Source organism: Magallana gigas, chromosome 9 (assembly GCF_963853765.1).
Source record: "Magallana gigas chromosome 9, xbMagGiga1.1, whole genome shotgun sequence".
Lineage (NCBI taxonomy): Eukaryota > Metazoa > Mollusca > Bivalvia > Ostreida > Ostreidae > Magallana > Magallana gigas.
The window spans coordinates 33141410-33161672 of record NC_088861.1 but is presented as its reverse complement, the minus strand read 5'-3'; the positions used below and the strand labels follow the sequence as shown (position 1 = coordinate 33161672).

At 32.0% G+C, this 20263-nt stretch overlaps 2 long non-coding RNA genes across 2 annotated transcripts; one reads left to right on the top strand and one right to left on the bottom strand.

Annotated features, from left to right (window-relative positions):
* The first annotated feature begins 7480 nt into the window (after nucleotides 1-7480).
* Nucleotides 7481-12003, top strand: LOC117690750 (uncharacterized). The gene is made up of 4 exons (XR_010709472.1): nucleotides 7481-7614; nucleotides 8135-8193; nucleotides 9961-10089; nucleotides 11351-12003. It is a non-coding gene; the product is annotated as an uncharacterized lncRNA (long non-coding RNA).
* Nucleotides 12004-13645: 1642 nt separating this feature from the next.
* On the bottom strand, nucleotides 13646-16071 carry LOC136271763 (uncharacterized). The gene is made up of 3 exons (XR_010709747.1): nucleotides 15967-16071; nucleotides 14652-14738; nucleotides 13646-14290 (listed from the first exon to the last, which is right to left on the bottom strand). It is a non-coding gene; the product is annotated as an uncharacterized lncRNA (long non-coding RNA).
* Nucleotides 16072-20263: the final 4192 nt, after the last annotated feature.

Here is a 20263-nt window from a genome sequence, read left to right as displayed (position 1 = left end):
CCTTGGCAAACTCAAATAACGGTCTGACTTTTCAACCCCCACCCCGTAAAAAATTTTTGGTCCGCGCATGTTCCCCTCCTCGAAATACAAAATTATTCTTCAAAACCCCCTGAAAAATTTCCAGGATCTCCGCATATACACTAAGAGATTCATTGGCGCTCGATAAAAATGCGTGTAAAACGTTTGCCAATGGTCTTTTTACCTTCGTACCGAACATAACCACAGTCCCACTCTGTGAATAAAATGCGGCGAATCAAACTAGAGACAACGTGTTAAGATCTGTATTTGCTTATAAACATGTAGTATCATCGTGCAAAATGCACTGTTCAATTATATTTTTTTTTTGGACTTTACTTGTAAAATTCAACATCTGTTTCGTAATTTTATCTCACAGTTTATTTTTACAAAGTTACTATTTATTTAGTGATTGACACTTTTCAGACTTTATATGTGATTTCAAAGAGACAAAGTATCATGTATCAAGGACTGTTAATATTGTGCAATTATCAGATTTTCATTTCTTGGACATCAAAGACTCATTGAGTTTATTTAATTATTTTATATCTGTGAACCTTTCACTCAGCTTCCTTATATCATTACCTGTCAATATATACTCATTGTTAAGATTCTTATAAATAGTTATGTACAATTGTCAATGCGCAGTCTGGAATACGGCGGCCAGTCCCGGCCACGTCCGACTCTCCCAGAGTCTTGAGTCCGGAGGCCACTACTGGCCATATCCGACTTGTTTGTAACATGTCTGTCTGTTAAATTGTTATAATGTTGCCATCGTTGAGTCTCGTCCAATTTATGTGGAATCCTGCATCAACTGCCTGTTTATTTCTCTGAAACTGTATACTGGTGGACCTTCGGGAATACGGCAAACCTACCCTTCGTTTTAGCCTACGGCCCACAGCGCGCCACAACCTTATACCTTATACATTTTACGCCAACATTCCCTCACCCGGTTCGTACTGCACACGACCGATGCAGATCCAGACGAATTCGCTAACACCGAATATAATAATTTGTTTCTCAGTGTTTATACATCTAATTTTGTACTATGGTTAGCTATCAATTTTTTGTAATACGTCACAAGTATGACGCAGCTACGACGGAAAACCTAATCGTTGCTTGCAACGAGCTCGTCTCTAGTTTTCTATAATATTTTCAAAGCCTTACCATTGAATCTCTACTTTTAAAATTATATTGGGAACAAAATTCGTGTTATAAGAATACGAAAGTCAAATCGTGATGACAAACCTTTCGCATCCATGTTGATACGATTTCAAAACTTTCGACCATCGGTCGTGTACATTGGTCTTTGAGTCATTTGCTCTTATTCTAGCAATTGTAAAAATGCTGAACATTCTAAAGCTTTTGGAATTTTTACTGGAGTTTGATTGTGTAAATGTCTTAGACACTCTTCACATTTCTAAGTTTGATCTGAAAACTTTAAGGTACTCTTCGAAGTCTTTATTAACCAATTTTTCGAATGCTTGCAGCGCTGCGTTAATGTCTAAATGTAGTATGTTATCGTAAAAAGATTTCTTTGGCCTTTAATGTAAATACACTTGTTATCGATGTGTCAATATTTGATAAGGTTTCCTTGTATTTCTTTTGATTTTTTAGTTATAATTCCAAGAGGAATCTTTTTGTGTTTTGTATCAATTATGTTAAGCTAGATCCCTATGTCTGTGATAACTATGAAAATCTACTATTATATGCTTCTATTTATTTTTAGATAATCGAAAGCAACTGGGTTTTTTTTTTTAGGTCAATTTAAATCCACTTGGTATGTTTTCAGGCTCAGCTGAGTCATTTGTATTTCTTAAATGATGAGTGGTTGTTTTTAAAAAAAATCTTTTAAAAATCAAATAATTATGCGAAATTGTGCGATTTTGATATTGAAATACTTTCAAAGATTGAATATAGGTTTAATTTCAAGGATTTTTTGTTTGTTTCAAATCTATTTTCTTGATATACAGTGATATTTAGAAATTCATAGTTTTGTTATTTTTTTAGATTCTATAGATGTCTTTTAATGATGGGTGATGGTCGTTGCTTACAGTGCAGAACTCATGGATCTCATGTCCATATCCAATTAATACAATACATCAAACATTTTGATAGCGACTATTATACAATATTTTGTTTTAACTGGCAATCAGTCAATAGTTTCTTCGGTAATTTGAAACAAGTGGATATCGCATACAGGTTGGAAACATTAAGATCCTACTGAACACCCTAATATTTGTTGGTAAACTTACAACTAAAATACAAGGACTTTTTTCACTTATTTCAAAAGGGGGTAAAACAAATTGTCCTTTAACTGATGGGGATTTGATAAAATACACAAAAAATCTTTAAACATAATAAATAGCCATCATTCTGATTGCTTTCGTTACTTTTATGAAATAAGTTTCAAAATTGGTTTTGGGCTTAAAATACATTCCAGAAAACCCGCATATCTTTTATTCGATATGCAATATTTCTCTTGAAGAATTGCAAGCATGATTAAACATTGTTGGTCATCTTTAAAAAATGGAACAAACTTATTGTTGCTTTTTTAATAATATATGATTTACGAATTATTTACTAAATATTATTAGCTTTTTAAAATAGAATATATACAAGGGTTAATCAAAAGATACGAAGACTTTTGTCATAGCTATGTTATTTAACGTCATATCATTATTAAATTTGGTAGACATAATTTACCAAAAGTTTCAAACAATTTGCTAGAAAAAAATAATAAATTCCTTTATTTCTAAGAATTATTTAGAATCTAATCCTGCAAAAATGAGGTCACGGCGCATGGTCAAAATGTGTGTTATGTCAACAATAAACCATATAATGTTGAAAGTAATATCTCTATAGATTGGACTTAAAACCAAATTATTTGCAAGTTTGTGTTTAACTGTAATAAATTTTGTAGGGGTGGTGGTAATTGTATTTTGAATATAAAACAGCCCGAAAGAGAGTAGAATATCTGTAAATATCTGTAAATATTTGGTCAAAAAATAAGTAACGTCAACCGACCTTCAGGGTATCCTTACAGTAAACTAAGAGATACATGGTAAGAAAATGAAAAATTTAAACTTATGATTCTCGAACAAAAGTGTGCAAATAATATATTAAGTGGTTCAGTGCCATTTTAAATTGTAAGGAGAAAGGCAAAAGAGAATAAGCGTGATATAAAGATGGGGTATATCTATAAACTGTGCGTGTTTAATCTTCACGTCATGTTTTGAACGTTACCGTGCGCCGTGGTGACAAAACATGTTGTTTTTAAAAAGGGGTAACAAAAATACCGTTTCATCAAATGAACTAAAACTTCGCATATCAATAACATAAGTGTTGGTGCACAGATTAATCTGTTAAGTATGACTTACATGAAAGATATATGATAGACAGCCACATTGTCTTCGTATTTTTTAATTGACCCTCGTAGTTTAGTTTAATTTTTGAGGTGGTTCATGGTTTGTTATTGTCATTTTTTCATAGTTAAGTACATGTAAGTAGTACCATAAGAGTATGTTTCATGCATCTTTAAATATCGTATAAATGTAATTGTTACTGAGCCTTATTCCACCGCAATTAGTTTTACAAATGTATTTATCTGTTAATAGCAAAACAATAATAAGTGCCAGTATACAAAATGCTTTAATCAAAATATGCACCGTCTGACCATTTCAATCAGAATTACAAAGTATATCCTTTGCTTTCACTAAACTTTTTAATAGAAAGTTTGGCATAACTTACCCGAGCCAACATATCATCTCATAATATACAGTGATTGGAAATGTTTTCCATGAAAAAAGTATAAACGTAGACAATGTATTTATTAAGAAAGTTTAAATCCTCGAGTTTTAAAGTTTATATGTTACTTATCTTTACTCATCTGTTAACCCATAATTAACTTATGATTGTTAATTTAATTTGTCTTTTTAAATTACATTACATGCATATATTTGTTAGCTTTTTCACTGAATCTACTGTGAACATGTTCATTAGTTCATGATTACATACTATTCTACTTTGTAAATTCATTATCGCACACTAAAATGAAAGAAAAACAGACGTAGATTACCTTTACAAGTTTGTTTTTTTTTCTTTATGAAGCAATTCGTTCAGCATTATATAAACATGCACAAAGCATTGATTTATGGAATCCAAATTTGCTAAATGTACAGTACCGATCAGACCCAACCTTATACCAGAGTAAACCCCAACTAAACTCCGGGTTTACTTTCTAGGTTTACTTTTTGAAAATTTGGGTCCACTAGGGGTTTCCTTGGGGTTTACACTTGGTTTACTTGGGCATTGCTTTTTGGATTAACTGTACGCACTGAAGTGTGAAGCAGACCTATAATGTATCCTAACATCTTACTGCCTGTAATTACTGCCACTTATATATTCCAAATACACAGCGTCTGCTTTCAGGGGTATACTTCTGATCGGGTATATTCTCTGTGTCCACTCTGGGTTTACTTTGGGTTTACTATGGGTTTACTCTGGGTCCACTCTAGTTAACATGGAGTAAACCCATAGTAAACCAAAAAGGTAGACCAAGGATTAAGTTAGGGTTTACTTTCTGTTAGGTTTGGTCCGATCGATACTGTATACATGGCTAGACATGACAATTATTTAACACAAAATGCTTTAAAGAATAACAACATGTAAACTTGATAATAATACATATGAAATATAAATTTCTAATATGTTTTTTTACAACGTGCATCAGATTTAAACATTTTGCGCAATAATTTGTTGTTATGCTTACATGTATTACACTAATAAATAAACATACTCATTGCTGCTACATAACAATAAATGATCAAGGAGATAAAAAATCTAATCTCATTAGGAAAACAATTGTTTCTATTTTGACATCGAGAACAGACAAAAATTGATTTGGCAATATCCGTCGAGAGGAATATTTACAATTTTCAATGTATCATTAACAGTGAAATTCAAGGTTCAACGTTTGGCATTTTGAAATCAAACAATACGATTATTTTGTTCGAACGCCCCCCCCCCCCCAAAAAAAAAAAACAAAAAAAAAACAAAAAAAAAACAAAACAAAAACAACAAACTTGTATAAACTGAATGATATACCTGTCAACATGTCAAATATTCATAAATTATATTTATAAACAAGCAACAACAAAACTCAACGTAAGGACAGTAAATCTGTGAAAACGTGAGTCTTTGTGAATGTTGGGTAATATACATAACTAATCATCTGTTCGTATACATTTGTTAGAAAAAGTATTCATAGTTTGGTAATGCTAGCTTACGTAAACAAGATTTGGCTTACAAAAAAATCACCGTCTAAGACAATGTTGTACTTTACCTGAAATATCTGAATCCCTTGGACAGCATGGAAAAATAATTTATCCAAAATTTGCCTCCAATTTACTCCTTATCTAAAGTGATTAATATACACCATCTCCACCCCCCCCCCCATTAAAGGAAACAAATTACTCTGTCACCAGATTATCTGATGGTGTGCATTTTTGATACTATTTCCTGGGATTTCCTGGGAACATTTCTAAGTATATATAGTGTAGACATGTATATTGAATGTGGTCCAATTGTTAATGTTGTTTGCTGACTAGCCTTTTTTTTTTATAAAAGTGCTATTCGACAATATGATAACCGTTTTTAATGACCAGCTTACCTGAAACATTAAGGTTAAGTCGCAGGTCATGTGCCTATTTTGTTAACATTGCTTAGCCTCTGTAGGACCCTGTCTATGTTTTTTTCTCAAATGCTTTCTCTCTCTGTCTCTCTCTCTCTCTGTTTCTCTCTGTCTATCTCTGTGTTTCTATCTCTCTCTGTCTCTGTCTCTCTCTTTCTCTCTCCCTAAGGTTTACTTATGATTCAAATACTTTTTAGCGATATTAATATACTTGGTATCGAAGCAAAATTACATGCCAGGCCATCTAGAGACAGAAGCCCAGCATAGTTAAACAAAATGAACAGTGACGTTCTCTAATATTTTAAAAAAGTGTATGCGCTATTTGTAATAAAATATCAGTTGTTTGGAGCTTATATCTATACTACAATATTGAAATAATAGACTCTAATATTTTGGCTTTAATACCGAAAAATCGGAGGAGAACTGTCTTTTGTTTTACATATTCTAAACATTATTGATACTTGAAGATTACCAAATTGTTTTTATTTTTTCTCAATCAAGCTTCGCTAATTAGTAATCAACGAAAATTCCTCAAATAATTCCGGAAATCATCTGACATTTTTAGATTTTACAATCTTGCGCATGCACATTACATTCACGCTAAATCACACAACGGAAGGCTCTTTATTTTTTGTTTCCACAATATCACATTTGCATTGATAAACACAGAGACGATAAAACAAATGCCTGTAAATTATCATTGGAATTTTTTTTTTGTTTATCAAATAAAAAAAAAGGAAGATAACCCAGAGATTTTGAATGTCAACATGGTGTGTAAAAAACGTTGTTGAAGAAATATTGAATTCTGCAAAAATAGAATTAACTTTTTTTAAGAAAAGTATTTACAGCTTCAAAATGAATTGTTATGGACAATTTGATTGTTATTTTAATGCAACTTTATTAATTTTCTCCAAAATCGTTTCGGAGCAATTCTGCAATTTCCTGCTATATTACGGGTATATGGGAGGCATTTAAACTGTGGTGAAGGCCTTTCCCCTCACACAGTTACATTATTCAAACTCAGCAGAGTGTAGTGAAATTAATAGCATTAGTGTAGGCTTAAAGCTTGGTTATGCAAATGTCAACAATATACGGTGTGTCGATGTATCTATTCGAAATTTTTGTTAATGTCCAATATCATATGCTGTCAACCCGTGCACGCACAGGTCTAAATCTAGAAAAAAATTGAATTATTCAAGTTACCCAGAAACAGAAACAATTATAAACTCGTTAATTTAAGACGCAGTGATGTCACGTATATTCGAAAGCCATATACTATGTTAAAAACACTGATTTCCTTAGAAATAGTCAACAAACTTTATAATCATTTTACTCCAATTAAAATAATGATTTGACACCCTTTAATAATTCATTTAATTTCGATAAATACAGCGTCAGAGAGATGAGTGATACATTGTATGACATTGCTTTTGGACCTACCCATGTCCTTTTTTTCGCAAGGCTCGCGAACGTAATCTCTATACTGTACGACACCGGGGCATTGTCTATTTTACAAAAGGAAATCGTCTTTAAGATCTGATTGTGTCTCAGTTAATGTTCTGTATAATAATTGTGTTTTGTGTTTATTCAACAATGGATATTTTGAAAACGATAAGTGCAAAATTGGGAAACAATTGGATTAAACATCACTTTCGATTTCTCTTATAAGTGCTTTTGCTCAGAAAAAATGAATTATAATTTAATTACCGGAAGTTTTATTTTTAGATTCAAATTCACGCAGAGCTAATGTACAAGGAAGACTACACCATATTTGTTTTTAAATATATTCTTTTTTATTCAACGGGTTGGTCGAGTATGATTAAGTTAATCCTACTAATCAACATAATCGTAGTCTTGAACTCTACATTGCCATACATTGGATTTGCTGCAAAAGGACCTTGTGAACTGTAAGTGTTTAGTAAAAATGGGTAAATGAATCATGCATCAGTAAACGTGGATGTTAATTACAAGTTAATTGATGTTAAATGATAATTAACTGCAAAATGTTTCATACAAGACAGGTACTTTAATCAAAGCTTATCAAGTGAACCTGATTTAATTTTATCAGAATCCTAGGTCATAAATACACAATTTACCCGACGTGCTTTGGTTTGAGAAAGAATGAAATTATATTATTATTATTATTATCTTAGAAGAATTATCAGTAAATAATATAATAATTTTAGTACATATGAAAGAGCTCAACAAACTGAAAAATATACTCGTTGCCGTTGATACACGGTCAAAATTGTCGTAATGATGTTTATATATGTTAAAATAATGAACTGGCCTAATTCGGAAATTACATGATGTTTTACATGTTATTTGTATGTAACTTTATTTAGTATGTTTAAGCGTAGAACGCATGTTTGTGTAGTATAAAACAAATATCAACTTTAGTATTTAAATCATTTGTGCATATTCTAGTAATTTCAACGGCTGTTGTCCAAACACGCAATGGAACCCAGAGAAGGATATGTGCGAGGGTTAGTAATAACTACAATGTATAACAAGTTGATGTCCTTTAAAAAAAACTGCAATGCGTAGACCATATGCATGTGGTTTAAACTGAACATTCAGTCATGAAATTGTTTCGACGCTTTCATTTTATTATATGTGTAGAGATATTATGATATGTGTAGATGATACCTCCAATTGCAAAAATGTAACAATGGACCATTTAAGCAAGTCTGAATATTGCATTTTATCTAAAAAAAATTACAATGTATCTTGTAACATGACCCAGTTATCTCAGAATTTACAGGTTTTATACCTCTAATGTAATTATGACTTATATTAGTGAAAATCTGTAATGTTTAAAGTCAGTGATGAACATTTTTCGAATCGGCTTCGCACGTATTAGATAACAGGCGAATTAAACAATTGAAACAACACTTCGCCTTACTCTGCGATGACTGCCCTGTGTAATTGTTTTTAATTCTTATTATGATGCATTTTCCTTTAGATTTGAACTTTCATACTCTCACATAATTATTCAATCTTATTTTGCCTGATAAAGAAGTACATATTTCACTTATACTGTATCGATTGATTTATTGCAGACTATTTAATTGATTTGGGGGTTGTTAGAGAAGAAAACCGGAAGGGGGAGGCTGTCACTCCTGCCTTTATTCTCGCATTTTGCTTAAATTGACGTATTAAAACCGAGTTGTCGATATATCAAGGAGTTTGCGATAACTTTTACCGGAGCATGTAAAAAAGAGAAAGCAAAAATTGTGATATTAACAGTGAAAATATGGAGTTCTAGGTAATCGCCTACTCCTGTCTAACCCCCCAAACCCCACCCCCACCCCCCATCTCAACGGATAATGATGTTCATGATTTGCGAATTATTTTTTATTTTTCTCTTTGTCTTTTTCATTTGTCTTTTTATGTCAAGGTTTATAAGATGCACCCCCCCTTACACACACTTAAAAAACGATGCTACGTGCCTGTATTATGTAACTATTTAATTTACGTGGTTATATTAACAACGATAAAAGCAAAGATAATGTAATTTTTAACGAATATTAAGTTATCTATTGCATAAGGACAGTTTTGTATAAGTATTTCTATTCTTGTTATGATTCCTCCAAGGCATGATTTCTTTCGATTAAAATGTACTTTAATATGTGGGTATATTTTTTTCGGGTTACGTTTTCTCCAGTGTATCATTTCTTCTGATCCCTCTTCGCACGCCATCTAGGGTTTATTCAGCACATGACTGTTGGCTTGCATCTGTGATTGTTTGTTTTGCATCGATGTCAGTTGATTTTGCAAAAGAGTCTCTTGTTTTGTTTTAAACTGATCTGTTTCATATTTTAGTATGTTTTAAGAAATTGGTTGTTCGTGTTGCATAAACTGTTTTACCCTTTCCACTGCCCAAACTAAAAGTGCTATAAATTGAAAACAAATGAAAATGCATGTAGATTGAATTTTCATACATATTAAGTAACATTTTCTAACATAATGTTTGCAACAAAGAATTCATAATTAATGATTTTGACAATAGTATTCAAATAACAAAACAATTTCTTTGCACTTATGATTTCATTCATAATGCATGATTCTTCTAAATGTTTAGGTATACTCTGATGTCTTATCCTGTATACTCACTTGGTCTTGGTATCTGTGGAAAGCAAATAATATGTACGAATACATTTTAAAAGCCAACTTCTAAGTTTTATTGATATCTTGTTACCATAATTATTTAAAGAAATGTAAATATAAATCAAAGTATTTCTTTCATAAAGATTGTCCAGTTGGATATTATTGGATAAATTGCAGCAGACCCTGTCAGTATCCTTACTATGGATCAAAGTGTGGTCAAGAGTGTTCCTGTGAAGAAGAAAATTGTGATCACATGAGTGGATGTAAAAATGGCAAGTATATTGATAACATCTATGTAGATCATCGACGTACAATACGATCTTTTATTTCTACCAAGTGACAAAATAACAAAAGCAGCAGTCTGACCAAAGAGCGATATGTAAATAAATACCAGTTCATTTTTTATAATAAAGAAACTTGTTCTATATGAATGTGCTATTGATCTGTAAGGGATACTACGTATCTTTATCCATATTCTATATTATTAACATGGATGTAAAAAAAAAGTTAATGAATTTCCTTTTCCATTTAACAACTTCTATCAGCCTTTGATCAATAACATCTATATAACGTTCTGCCAATTTGCAAATATCGGAGTCGCTGCGCGGGCGGGGTAGTGCAGTAATTTTTAAACATGAGATTTGTCTATTTATAGCATAGATCAACTGCCAAATATTGCATACTCTTCTTTTTTTCCTAGCATTTGCACTCAGGCGCAAGCATATATCTTATTATTCTTTTCCCAGATTACGCATGCAAAGAACCATTGAAAGGTATTTTGTAATGAAAGAAGCACTTGACAGTTTTTCGGATATAACAAATCCGTATGGATAAATGGCATCATAGTTTCCAGAATGTCTCTTTCATTTCGTTATTTAAATACATATAAAACAATGGGTTTTTTCCTCTTGTTTTGAATCCATTTGTATGTTCTTGACGAACAGGAAAACACTAAAATATCATTAATGCATTTTTCACAAATATTGTAATGATGTAACGAAAGAACTAAAGAACTTAATATGATTTTTACAATTTTAAATAATATATTATATAATATTGTAAAGATAATTTTAACTTGTAAGTACATGTATATAAATCTATCATAATCATTTATATTTCACGGATGCAGTACGGTAGAAGTAGAGGCGAAATCACATTGACACCCCTAAAAATGAGTTATGAAATGCATCCATGTACCATATATTTAAAAAAAAAACAACAATAGATTTGTTGTCGAGAACACTTTTTTACAATTATTTATAAATCCAACCTATCAATTAGTATGTAATCAATACACATTCCTATTGTGTAAAGGAATTGGTACTTGTTAATGTTTGTATTCACTATTCTTAACCTTTTCCCCAGGTGATTAGAAACCTTTAATGCCTGTTGATGCACAAATAAACTGGTTTTTTTTAATAAAGTGTTATAATTTGGAATTCGAAAATAGGCAAATATAACACTGTTTTAAATGTAGTTTCAATAATAGACACGATTACAAGCCGTTAATTTTATATATCAAATAACTTGCAGAAATAAAAACCAGCGCCATGCCAAGTGTTACATCTGAAGTACCCAAGACCACAACTGTCGATGAAATGGTAACTGATGTCGTTTCCAGTAAATTGCGCAGTGTATCCACTATTTCTAAAAATGTAGCAAACAATCCTTTATACAATCCCCTCTTGATTCTTTCAATCATTTTGGTTGTTTTTATTGTAGCATATTTGTCAGTTGTTGCTGTAGAGAGATATTGCATGTAACTTAAGAAACCAAAGGGACGAAAATTGACAAAGAGCTTGAGCAAGTTCACATCTTATTCCTAAAGCATTGTATACTCCTATCTGTATTTATGTAAAATACTTTAACCCAATTTTTATCACGTCTTTTTTCTACCACTTGATAGATACTCATATTTTTAGCAACTATATTTTTAGATAAAGCATAAGCATAATAATACAGATTCATTTATTTATTGTAATTTTATGCTGCCATATTATGAGTGGTTTATGACAAGAAAAACATGTTAGCCTTTTACGTTCTCGCAATTCTCCGAAATATAATAGACCATAATAAAAATAGTTAGTATCGTATTCAACCATTTTATATTTTGCATACAAAATTTAATGAATGTCTAAACCTAAGACGTTTAATCGTCAAAGTTCTTAAGATGGAACAAATTACAATGTTCGAAATAAAATATATCCTTAATCGTAATTCATTCATTTTTTTGAAAAACAAATCATTTCGAAAAACATAGTTTCCAAATTTTCATACATTTAATTTAGCTTATGCTTTATCTGTGTCCTGTTTATATTTCTCATGTAAGAATATGTAAATATTTTTTTTTTATGTAAGAAACTCTCTCGTATGCGATAAAATCGGTTTTACATTTGACCAATATTTAATGTCACATCCATTTTTTTCATCTTGAAGTTTGTTTATGAAATTTGTGATGGGGAATTTGTAAAAGTATGTTTTTGTGCATTATGATTTTTTTTGTCAGTTGAACAATATCAATGAAATAAACATAAGAATTTGATTAACTTTCATGATGATTTTTGCAACTTTTATTTGCATTTCCGATTGAATTGTAAAAGTATGTTTTATGTGAATTTGTTTTCTTTTCAATTGAACAATGAAATAAACTCAAGAATTTGATTTCATCTGTTTTCTCTTTTTATTGCAGTATCTGCTTGTTTCTGACCTGATGTCCGTATACATTAAGGCGGTTGGGTGGTTATCCATCAGAACTATCTAGACTTTCAAAATGTGGTTTTTAAGCTATAAACTATCATTTAGTAAAGATAAAATCCATAAATTGTACCTTTCAAATTTGGGCATTTTCAAATAGTTTTCTTCTTCTTCTTTTAGATTATTACAATCTAAAAATTACAAAGACCATCGAGCCCTCTTAAGTAAAGTAAACAGGGCTTTCCTTTTGTCAGAAGAATTTCAACATTTGTCTTGTCTGCAAATCTTACTTATACCTTAACATTCTTATATTATCTTAAGGTAAGTTCATATGAATGAAATTGTCCACAAGCGTGAACCTTGAATTTTGCTTTCGACGTATCAGATTACAGCGTTCAACGTTTGTGACGTCATAATAAGACTCGACATTCAAACCTTTGAGTACTCTGTGTGCATTTCAGTGTTATAACTGACGTAGCTTTCAACATATTTTACAAGTCAAAAATATGTGTAATATAAATATATGTATTTACATTCAATAGTTTTAAAGAGAGGCTGTCTGTAATCATCGAAAAAAATTTCGAAAGTGCAACATTTTTTTTATCAAAAAATCGTATGGTTACATATAGCATTATTGATAAATTAAATTTAAACACAAGTCTGAGCCATTTAAATGCGTTCCATACAATTTTATGTATCGTTTTGTTGTTAATTTTTGTTGATAATTGCAAGTTAATTCTACCAAAATTGAGTAGAACTTGCATGTATCTAATCCAGATTTGTGTATTTTGAAATATTAACCAATAGAATATTATTATTTATTTTTTGTAAATAAAAAATTTGTCCAATCCGAAATATTGCCTAACCTGGCCAATTTATATGGAACCATTGATGTCCAGATTCGACAAGTTCTATTATTTTTTCCCAAGACCCCATTTCATTGAAATAAGAACTAAAATATAACAATACAGGTTTCTAACAATTTTCAAAACTGCCACTGTAGTTTATTAAAGACCAGTTAAGATACACTTGACGCTTATAAAATGACAATACTAAAGGTGCATCTGTCATAATGGATAGGGACATTATAAAATAAAGGAAATGTTCTACCTGGTAATTGTTCATTTAAAACTTCTTGTCGCAGTTGTTTATTTTATCAAGGATAGGATTTGCAACAGCATGTTTATGTACAGCAGAATACTTATAACGAGTCAACTCAGGGATATATATTTTCAAATCACTGTAGCTTTACTCTTGCACTAACAAACAGAGAATCTGCCTCTGAGCTCCCCAACTTGCAATACTACTGTATGCAATAGTATCTAACATCTTCTCTGTTAGCTTATCACCGCTGCGACCCGAGTTCGATTCCCGTGACCGACAGTGGTTGTATGTGATAGTGTATGGTGGTCATCCAATTGGACACGTGGGTTTTCTCCGGGCACTCCGGCTTCCTCCTACATCAATGACCCCCTCGCCCTAACATCCGTGCTAACGAGAGATATCAATTTAAGTTGTAAAACTTGTTTATCAATTGTTGTAAAATAAATAAAGTTCAGTTTTCAATTGTTTCTGTATCTGGCTCTGAATACAAGACATTTCTAGTTTCCCTTCCTGTTCGAGATCGGAATTTCTAGAACATTGTGCATGATTTGCTTTGCTTTTTTGATGTAATCATTCTTTTGAGACTCTTGCCACTCAGACAATTGTGCAAAGTCTGAAACTGTGTCCAGCATGTGATAATCCATCCTGATCTTGACTATTCATATGCACTTGTTCCTGAAAAAAGGGAAAAAAAACCTGTCAAAACTACAAAGAATCACAAAGTGAATAGACTTTAAAGGGTTAGTGGGTAGACACTTTATGCATATTTTGATGGATAAAACCAGAGGTATTCCCTAAAAATGATTGAAACCTCAGCATAATTTGTTATGTGATAATTTTAATATTAAAGTTTGACATAGTTCCTGATCATAGGAATTCTTTGAGTGAAATATCAAATATGACCATCCACAGATGTTCATTATATGATTTAGTGTGGTCTTGCAACTTTTGTAAAGATTTCTTCCCAAATACCGGTACTCCCTTATAAAACTATGATTCCCTATAAAGTAAAGTTCTTATGTTTGCATTCTTTTACCTGATTAGACTGTTCAATCTTAGCTTCCTCCAAGAGAGATGAACCTTTCCCAGCATCTATTTCTACTCTAGAATACATATCCTCAGCCTGGAATGATGTAAAAGAGAAATTTCTAACTCTTAATTCACTTTAATACATGTATGATTTCAGAAATTGTGGTGACCCCTGCCTACATTGTATATTCACAAATAAAAAAAACCTCTTGATAATAACATAAAGATGTAGTTTTAATGTTTGCCATTCATTTAACTTGCAATGCTAAATTTGCTTGTTTGAAAGTTAAGTGCAGCCATCCAGTGCAGTCATGTAAGTCTGGGATAATTAAAGGATTTCCCGATTGTTGAGTTATGGTGCAATTATTAATATAATAAGAAAGTTTTATTTAATATGCCAAAAAAATGTATATTCCTCTTTTCTGTCCCTTGAACAAAAAAAAAACCATAGGTAGGGAGGGAAAATTTATTTTTAAAAAAAATTCTAAAATCTCAGAACATGTGCGTAATAACGAGGAAAGCAGTATACTCACAGTATAGTACGATACAAGTTCATTAATAATAATAATACAGATTTAAAATTTCCCACAAGGTCTTTGTGTTGTTATTGCATGTAATGTATCCTCCATGTGTAGTCAATGTGCATTTCTGGGCAAACAGAAATATCAAACAAAAATTTGAAACTTTGGAAAAAAACCTTATCTTACCTCTCAAATTTAATCTGTTAACGTATTTACACATTTTATAGATCAATGTTTCTTTATTGTAATAGATCAATGACAACATTAATAAAATTAGTCACTGTGCTTCTGTGCATTTGGGGGTATTAGTCTAATCTTTTGATCCACTTAATACCATTATGTAAACAAATGGTAAAGGATCTGTTTAATTCTAAAGATAATTAAACAGGTTTTATGAAAATTTTAGCATTTATTGTAGAGTTATTAACTAATAACGTTATCAACTAACTGTAATATCAGGATTAAAAGTAATAATAAACACCGTTTTTGTCATTTCCAATGCACAGGTATGTTGCCCGTATTTATAACCTCTGAACATGCTGAAGATAAGATAGTTGCGAGTTATAAATCACTACAGTGTTAATTCATACAGTGAAAATGTCTTTCAAATTAGTTTACTATCATGTTTTTGCCAATTAGGAAAATTTACACGATCGTTAACTTAGAGGACAGCGACTTCCACTTCTCCGAGAGACTTCTGGCAATTACCGATCAAATAAAAAATATATTAGGGTCGGAGGGTAAAATGTAGGGTCAGTCGGGCGAGAGGAACACGATTTTTATAAAAATTGTTTGCCTTACCTTTGCTGTCATCCCGATTTCGATGTTCGATTGATACTGGTAAATCAAAATGATCATTGATTCATTCCATCTTCTTCTAATATTAGCGTTCATTCATTTCTTCCTTCAATTCTAGAGAGTTCGCAATATGGGGGGGGGGGGGTAATCATTACGTGAAATGCGAGGAACATATGTATAGTGTTTCGGGTTTTACAGAAAATTAGTAAATTGTTTAACTTCTTTTATTCACAAAATCGATAGCATACATTTTTGTCTAAAACACGGCATATAGAATAAATGTCAATCCTGTTGCGCCTCAAAAAAAATAGCGTCTGAAAAGAAGTCCATTTTGCTCATTTTTATATATTTTAATGAAATATTTTCTATGAATAAGGAGAGAACTATGTATTTTTTAAGGATAAAAAATAAACTGATTGTTTTCCTTAATTTTATCACTCTAAAGATTGTTTAGATATTGTATACTCATAGATATTTGTGAAAAAGTTGAAAATACAACATTTCATGAATTTCACGGTAACACGGTGTGTTGCCATAGAAATACAAGCGCAGTTTTTGTATATTTTCACTTTTTTATAATTAATTGTCACTGTTCACAAAAGTGTGAAAGTTTTGTTCTAATTCTTGATTTTTGCACTTTCCACTTTTTAAAAGAAAATTCTCAATGGTTACTGACAGCCTCTCTTAAATGTATCCCATTCTTGAAAGGTCCTTAGGTCTTTCTACTTTTCAGGTGAAAGACCTTTTGATTTCTTTATTTTTTCATTTCTTTTTTCTATTTATCTCGGGGTGACTTTTTGTTATTAGGGCTATCAAAACAAATTAAATTTTATGTAAATGGTCATTAAAGGTTATGGTACCAAATTACCCTCTGTCTAAAAACTGCCAGAACGTACAGAACTATTGCCCTTAGAGTAGGAAATGTTTGTTATCGCTTTTCGTCTAAAACCATAAGAGATAGCTAGAGACTTGAAACTTTAACCTTAAAGGGGCATGGTCACGATTTTAGTCAAAAATTATGTTTTCGATTTTATTGTTTACAATGCTTTAGTAAGGCATTTTTAATAGGCAACTAAAAATTGCGTATCATTTGATGAGATATAAGCGAGTTACAGAGCTTACAATTCTTCGCTATGTAAATGATGTGTTTGTAAAAAAAAAATGAAGTGATTTTTTTTTAATTTCAATACTTTCAGGGCAATAACTACTAGAAGGGGGCATCAGATTCTTTCGGTATGAATAGAATGAAATTTTTCCTAAGTGTACTGAAAACACCATTTCGAATGTTGAAGTGAAAATTCCAGTTTTAGACCTAAAACAAATGTATTAGTCGTTAGGAACTGTATATTTATGCTTAAAATGAGTAATAAGATATACAAACCAGCTTTAAAAAGATCTTTTTCTGGTATATTGAACACATGTAAACAAAAACAGGGCACGAGCCTTGTTTACATAACGAAGATTTGTGAGCCCCGTATCTTGCTTAAAATTCAACGACTGGCACCCACATTTCATTTGATCATTAGAAATGCATTCTTAAAGCATTGCAAATAATAAAAACAGAAAAATAAAATTTGACCAAAATCGTGACCATGCCCCTTTAAAAGGCCTCTATATGTAGGTACATGAACAATACATCCACAAACCTTAAACTATCATCTGCTATATGATTTGAAGACCTCTTGGGATGGGACGTCCTCCTCTACCAATTAAAATGACATAAAGCTCAAAGGTCAAGGTCATTTCAAAATCTGTTAAAGAGGTTTTAATATTTCTTTTGTTTAGGGTGGTAAAGAAAAACTTTTTTATGGATGTAGTAGTGCATCTTAAGACATTTAAAAATGTAACCTTTAAATAATTACAGAGTTATTGCCACTATTATACGTATTATTACGGAATGCTTGTTATCGCTACACCTCTTTAACAGTAAAAGATAGAGACATGAGTAATCCTATACTTTCAAAACAAAAAATCTTTCCGACCATAACATTTTCTCCTGAATCATGAATCCTAATCCGTGTGTGTTGGGGGGGGGGGGGGGGGGGAGGGGTTGGAACCTACAGTTCCAATATAAAAAAAGTCTTACCTACAAAATTTTCTTTTTTTCGGATATAACGAAATTCCTAATCCGTAGGGGGGTGGGGGGGGGGGGGGGGGGGGGGGCTAGTATGCCTTTGATTCTAACTTCTCAATCTTTCAAACGTACATTACGGAACAATTATGTTTTCTGCAAAAAAAGTGGGGGGCTGAACCCTCTATTCTGCTATGTGCATAATGGTTAGGTCTAACTTAGCAAAAAAAGTGTTGGGGGGGGGGGGGTAAGCCTCCCATAGCCCCCCCCCCCCCCCCCCCGGTTCAGAATCCTATGCTTTGGTTACTCACGTGGAAATTGTTTTTACAGTCAACCTATTCATATTGTACACGATAGCTAACCTAAAAAACACGCTCTTCTATTCAGTTTTTTATTGTTTATGTACATGTGTGAGGCATATTCACTTGTCGAGCATTACAGTTTTGTTCAGATTAAGAGGAGAAAATCAGAAAAGTACTTAAAAAGATATTTAAGATAAACGACAGGGAATTCTTAAAGCAATGGCTTTAAATACAAACAAACAAAACTTTAAAAATCATTTTATGGCTTTGTGGTATTCCCATTTTTATTGTATATTATATATTACAGGTATTATAATTATTTGGTTGTATACCTTATTAAGCAATCTAGCAATTTTTTTTTTAATTTAAGGCGGAAAGACATCTAATTGTTCGAGAACAATAAGTCTAATAGTTTATTTCTGTTTGTTTTTATCTTATAAAAATGTATATATTTTATTTGTAAGTAGTGCCTGAGAAAAAAATTGTATGCAATAAATTATTTACTCTTTTATGATGTTGACGGAGGTTCCTTACTATCTGATCCATTACGACAGACAGTCTTAAGTATGATGCAAGCAAACGTTTAAATCTACCAAATGAGTCTATTTTTTTTTTATTGTGAAGCATATTTGTGATTCGGAACTAGAATACATTCAATTATCCAACTAAAATTTTGATATTGGCAAGGGTTTCTCCTTTTCTAAGGACATAACTTTAAAAAGTGTACACAATCGGTTTTGTTTATTACAACGTAGACTAACCCGTAATATAATGTACATGTAACTTTTCTTTTGCAAGAGATTCTTCTGCATTAGATTGGGGGTGGTAATATTGTTTGCCAATGCATAATCTGTGACCTGTGACTCATGTAGGCTGTATTAAAGGTTTCTTTTTTAGCCAAAGCTTTGCAGGGACTAACGGGAAGGAGCAGGGGATATAGTGGACAGGATGTTTTTTATCATTACCACGGGGTGTTTGACTGAGCTGAAGAGAGTAATTAAGAGTTGCCCCGGTTTTTTACCAGGTGCATTCGTCTCTACTTCCTTAAATAAATGACCCTTTAAAAGAACAAGGGATATGATCCCCATCCGCCGTTCCAAGGTGGCCAAGTCCCAGGTTAAGAATCAATTGCAGCCCGGACTCTGCTCCTGATGGCTCCAGAAGACTTCTTTATTTCACATTTCAGCTGTCTTTCTCAAGTGAAGAAGCCTGTGGGAATCTTTCTCTGCTCTGCAAGATTTGTAAGTACTGTTTAGAACGCATATGAATGGTTGTGTTGTTAAGATGGTGAAAATTGATTTTAAAGTTACCCCCTTTAGACTAGCTGTACATTTTGTGTGTTTTTTAAATAATAATGTAACTTTACATATACTGCTTCAACTCTATTTTTTCATACAAGTTAGGTGCATAATTTATAAATACACGTTTCATCATTCCAGATTACAAGTACATGTACATGTAGTTAAATGTTAAACCTGACAAAATTGATGAACTGTTAAATTGGAGAGTCCAATTGAATTATCAATAAAGTGTTCTGGAGTGTAATAAGAGTTTTTGTAAAATTTTGATTTCTGCTTATTCTAGTTATAAAAAATGCTTAGTGCTCCTAGTTTTGGTCTTGCTGATTTTCCATTCAATTTTCAGGAACACCCTTCTTTGGTTTCAAGAGGATGTAGTTCCTTCGCTGCAAGACCATTTCCTACCTCTCGAATACGGAAGGAAGATTGTTGCCAGACAACCTTTTGTATCTAACAGGTACGTCTGCCAGCGGGCCACCTTTTTTCTCTTTGTTATGTGGACTGGTATATATTTTAGTTTAAATCCGCAAGAATACCCGTTCTTCAATTTTGCCATGATTTTGTTAGAGCCTTATCTGAATGTTAGTTCCAATTTTTTAATTAATTGCTTATTATGTTTCACACAAAAG